Here is a 6,254-nt window from a genome sequence, read left to right on the forward strand (position 1 = left end):
CAGCCTTGCTAACAGTAACATTTTGCATAATCTTATGTTTTTTCCCCATTAATACTTGGAAGGGCTTACACAAAACACATTGAACAGAAATATTTTTTGCCCACCCACAGCACAGGGCAGTGAATATCAGAAAGCACAGGAAGGATTGCCAGAGTCTGAAGTCATCATGTTTTCACAGCAGTTTCAAGTTTCAGATAAATAGCTAAGCATACATGCTTATTATATCCGTCAGTGTAAGAGGTCTCAGACGCTGGAACACTGTGGTGAGGCAGGCCTGAGGCTTGCAAGATGGCGGCGTTCACCCAGTCACTCACTGCTGCCAAGAGCCACATTTCCTCCATCCTTCCCCTCTCTCTGTTCATCTCCAGCCAGAATCCCGCTCCCTCTTACCCACTAGTGCTACTGTTCCTCCTATCTCTCAGCAAGCCTATTCAACTCACTGGCATAGCAGACTTTCATGAATTTGGGGTTTCAGGTATTTTGTTTTGTTTAATTATTTTCCTAACAGATTAGCAAATTCAATGCGTTCACAGACTAGCCAGAGGAAGGAAAGTGGCTGGAAAACATGTCTGGAAGCGTGGGTGGAGAAAGTAGTAATTCCTCCTTGCCTTGCTGAGAGCCATCAGACAAGGTTAATCCAGTCTTGCAGAACACCCAAGCTCCGGTATTCAAGGTAGACCTCGCTACAGGCACAGGCTGGCTAGGCAGCTTCCCAGGGGAGCAGAGCTCTGCCCATGCCTCAGGAGATGGGAATCAACTGTTGTAACCTACACAGCTTCCACTCTTCAGCAAAGAGATTGGTCATTAGAGGTACTTGTTGAATGGCTTCACTATCTCCTGTCTCCCTCAGCTGCAGAAGAAAGGCTCTCCCCTAAGGGATTCCTATGTCAGCTTTGCTTTCTAGAGCAAGTCATCTGTATGTTCAGCATTTCCACCAGCAGCATTGTGCTCTGAACACAGCTCTTGTGAACGTGAAGTGTTTGCAAAAATATCTGCAAGGCCCTAGTTTTGCTCTGCTGTCCTTCTGAAACCTGTTAGTCACAAACACCACCGTTTACTGTTCTCTTTGTGTTCTCCAAACGTTTTGGCAAACAAAAATCAGAAGAATATGTCATCCAGTTTACATTACTATGGACAGCAACATACCCGTGTGGGTTTTACTTTCCACAGGATTGGCCTTGGTCATGGGATATTTGGTTTCACTTAATTAAACCAACTAAACTACATAACTAAAGCTAGTTTTCAGAGCCCTGCTAAAAATTCCCCACACAGTTGGCTGGGTAGGATTTAGATCTCTGCACTATTCTTAGACATGCATATCTGCAGCAACTGGAAAATGCTAGGTTGCAATTGATGCATTCCACAAAATGTTTAAGGCTGTGACCCTGAGTACTTCAAATTGTGGTTTCATTTATTTCAGTTTACAAAAACAAACACACACACAACTATCAGTTATTTAGGCACCTGAACACGTTCTGTTAAGAATCTCACATTCAGTATCACCACAGTAATTAAACTTAAATTAAACAATTCACAGAAGTGTAATCTTTGACTGAGAAACAACACAGTGAAAATTGCTTTGGAAACCTCCCACATTCAGAATTTCATAAAACACTTCCAATATACACAAAGCCAAGAACTGACAAGAGTCTGGGAACATGAAGTAGGCTACAAAAGCATGTTTAACTTACTAAAAAACAATCAGACTGACAAATTTCATGGTGTAATTTTAGAAAATGGGGGCAAGGTGAGTCATATTTAGCTAAATAGCATTTATAGATTAGCTCCATTGTGCATATAGTTTATACACGTGCATATAATTTTTCTAGTGTGGAAGAGAAAGCAGAGACTATGCTGTGTTTTAAGAACTCTCTAATATTGAAAGATATCTGTCAAGGAAACCTATTACAAAATATGATTAAAATAATCAATGTTTTTAAAACAATTGAAGGCAATGACCAACAGCTGTCTCTTTAGTTTGATTTCTAAAGACTTTATATATTCATGACTATTAATAGCAACAGGAAGGGAGTTGTACCAACAGAAACATAATACTTCAAGGCTTTTCCTCCCAGAGATTCAGGGTGTGTGCCTACTCAATCAAGGTAAAATTTAGCTTCATTAACACTGTAAGAACAGGAGTATTTGGACTTTTTTTCCTTCAGTGAGAGGACCCAAGAAATTCATTGTTAATTCATTTACCTATGTGGTAAGTAAATTTTTTCAAGCATTGCTTTGCCAAAATTGGCCTCCAAGGCAACAATTTAATCCCTCTTGAAAGCTGGCAGAGGCTTTGTTATGAACTTCCTCTAGGATCCTAGAAATGTACACAACTCATTTTTATATAATTTCTAACGTTGTATAATTTGCTGGAAAGATATGGTTTTGTTCTTCTCCTTTTTCACCTTATTTTACCACATGCCTGCAAGTATACAAACTAATATAATCTGTATTACAACTAAAGTATAAAAGAAAGCATCCTTAACTGTTATTTATCTGATGATGGCCATGCAATCCCACATGCTAAACAGGCCATTAGATTAAAATTTAGTGACCAAGAGAAGCTAAGATAGAAAACTGTGGAAGAAAAACAAGCTATTATCTTTACTAACTGCTAATAGCTTTTGTGTATTTTTATATATGTATGCACACACACATTTACATGCCTACACATATTTAGATATATAACATTCTAGGGATAGTTTAACTTCCTTTGTCTACGTTATTCTCACTTTAAAATTTTTTCCCCTTTACGAACACATTTTTCCATGAAACACCTATCAGTTTAGTTCAGAATTTATGATTTGATGGATGCATGACAACATTATTTATAATACTAAAGAGATCAGGTTAAAGTAAAACAGATGTAATGGGTGTTGCTACTGGCTAGTATCCTTTTCCTATGTAAGTTTTCCATCACTAAGAAGTATACAGTTTATGCTTTTAAACCAGATAATACCACCACATTGAGCCCCAGAAGAGTCTAGCTGGATACATCCAAGACAAAAGCTATTTGCTGCTTACTGTGCAACATTAATACACTGTTGAATGAACCAGCTGGAAGTAGTTTGCAGACTACTGGTGGAAACCGCCTTCAGCTTTGAAGGCATTAAACTAGCCTTTGACTAAGACAAATGAACCTCATATCTTTTGGGAATGATGTGAAATAGCATACAGCCAACAAGAAAGTTTCTAACAAAACAGTCTGGGGAAAAACTGCCCAAATATTTTAGTTGTCTATTTATTCATATTTCATCTAGAATAAACACAAGCTTTCAGATTTTCAATTTTTCTATTTCTTGTTGGCATATTTCTCACTTTTAAAATGCAAAATCTTGGTTCTATCTGTTGAAGAGACCACTCCTCATTCAACAGAGGCATCTCAGACACCAGGGCTTTGGGTTGATTTACAGCAGGCTGTGGTAGGCATTTTCAGTGAGGGACCTTCAATAAAATTTATCTCCTCTCCATTCCTCTGCTGTCAGAAGTTCAAGAGTAGATGCAGACAGATGCATAGCAGCAATGCATTTGTTCAGTGTAAGAATACAAATTTAACTTTAATACTGAGTAAGAGGCCCCTTTTGTGCTCCTAAAAAACAAAAACAAACAAAAAAAACAACAGCTACAGAAGTCAGCTCATCAAGAAGCAAAATAATCAGACAAGTTAAGATATACAAAATGGTGAGTCATGAACTTAGTAACCATGCTTTCCAGAAAGTATAGGCTATGTTTTCAACTAGTAACCATCTATCAATGCCATTTACTTCAAACTAACTTTTTCACGTATATTTTTCAAAAGGTGAAGGCTTCTAGCTGTTTACCTGTAATGAGATGTTTTTTCCTAGAAAGAATTTTTACTACAACAATAATCTATAATTCACTATACAGGTATTACCTTAGGTTGTTTTTTTTATTATTATTACTTTTATTTTTCTAAGGAAATCAGTGTGACAAATAAATCTGAGCATGGTTTTGCTTGTAGAGAACAGCTCCGGACAGCTGCTATGGTTATGAAATGACAAGATTTCTTTGCACCAATATTCAGACTTTGCTCTAGAAATGGACAGCAGAATTTGTACTTCCAGATGTGAAAGTGCTTCTGAGGTCCTACTTCTGGATTTTTGTTGAAGATATTCCATTCTTCTAAATTTTAACCCACTTTTCTGTATTACTTCATCATGCAACCATTTCACCACATGCTTTTGATTCTCATTATTACTCCTGTATTAGGTATCCAGCACAAAATAGAAGTGAACAAAGGAAGTAAAGCCAAAAAATACAACTTGTATTGCATAGTTAGTCATATAACGAACAGGTTCTGCATGACTTTAACAAAGGAAAAATATACAGTTGCCAATTATGGAAACAGGTTAACAAATTATTCTTCCAGGGTTGTTTTTTTTTTTTTTTTTTGGCTTTAGGTTGCAGAATAGGTAAATAGTTTCCTCTGGATATGTTGCTGGCAGGCAAGTTCTGAAAACCTCGTTCCAAGAATCCTGAAAACAGACTGAAAACACAGCTGTTCAGATTCACTGATCTGACGACAAGACACTGCGCATACTCCTATTGGTGAAGCAGGCTCAAGGGGCAGACAGAGTGACAGCTGGTCCATTTCTTCTCTTGTCCATAAATCCCATTTCAAATAGGATTAAGATAACTGGAAAACAACCTACTGACTGGACAACAAATCCTTCCTAGCAAGAGGATATATATGATTTAAACAATTTAAAACGTTTTAAGTGGGCTTTAAATACTTTCTTAATAATGGTCACTTAAAAAGGGAAGCAACATTTTAGAAGCCATCTTCAGGTTAGTTGAAAAATCTGGGGCCTTAGATTAGTGAAAGACGTTAAATCATTTTCAGGTCTGTAAATATGTAACACTGATAAGTAAGGTTTTTAAATGTGTTTAAATAATTTTGAAGAGTAACATTAAAAAAATACTCTAGATCACAAAAATTCAAAGCAATGTAATCCCAGTCCCATTGATTCTAATTTGAACCTGAACTACTGGTCTCGTTTCTTCACCCTATGAAAATTTAATCATGTTTATATCAGAGAACAGATTCTGGCCCAAAACATAATCATTTCTGATGTAATCATTTGCTGCTTCAAATATTTTTGAACAGTTGGAAATCCACATAAACAGTTAAACTTTAAGATGAACTTCACAGAATACAAAAATTAAAGAAATCTATACTAATTTATGAAAGATTAAACAGAAAGCCTATCCTGGCTTTCACAGCAAGAGTATATTTAATTCAGTGGCGTGGTTGAATTTATTCTCAAATCCATAAACTGAATACATTTAAATTCCCGTGTAATCTGGCTCTTGATATACTTCAGTACACTTGCCTTTGAACTTCTCATTTGCTTTTAAGTGGTAATTTTTTTAAAATTTTGGGTGCTGGCCAAATTAAGCATATATTAATATTCTAAAAAAGCATCTTCATTGGAGAATCAAATATGGGGTCTTTGCATGTTTGAACAAAACTTCAGGGTGGATCACAGTATAAACAAAGCATTAATGCATCCTTAATCTCAGTCTGGAGAGGAATATTTTGTTTGGGTATGTGAACTAGTGATGACATACTAGAAAGGTAGAAATTGAAATTAGATATTAATTCATATTGGATTATGAGTATGTAACTGTAAGCGTTCAATCTGGTAGTGTCTTAGAGTTTTTTAGTAATGAGCCTGATTTCCCACCAAGCTTCAGGTAATTGTACTGACATGTAAGGTAAAATCCCTCACCAAATCCCATTGAGTTTTTTCACCTCAATGTATTAGTAGGAAAAAAAAAAATTTAATGCTCACTCATGTTGGTGCCCTTGCAGAGATTTAAGTTACATGATACTGAGGGGTAAACAAAGATTTTGGATTCACGTTACATCTTTATGCTGTTTGAATTTAGCTTTATCTTGTTGCTTTGTTAGAATTGTTTCCACAACTGGATCATGCTAGAGGCAGTTCCACTTGTTTTACAAGCTTCCTAAATTGATTTTGGGAGGCTCACTCCCACCCATGTAATTGGAAAGGGTGAAATGTATGTCTTCCTTTAAGGAGCATAATGCAGTTTTCAGCAGAAACCCAAAGCGCACGCGCACACACAAAAACCTTCAACTCAGCTGAATGGAAATTTGGTGTGAGAGTCAATGGCATTTTAGATTCACCTAACACAGCACTGTCATCTTAGACACTGAAATGATGATCCCTAAAATCCTTACTTAGACAAAGCTTCCACTGAGTCTTATA

This window comes from Cygnus atratus, chromosome 8, assembly GCF_013377495.2.
Source record: "Cygnus atratus isolate AKBS03 ecotype Queensland, Australia chromosome 8, CAtr_DNAZoo_HiC_assembly, whole genome shotgun sequence".
In the NCBI taxonomy this organism is placed as follows: domain Eukaryota; kingdom Metazoa; phylum Chordata; class Aves; order Anseriformes; family Anatidae; genus Cygnus; species Cygnus atratus.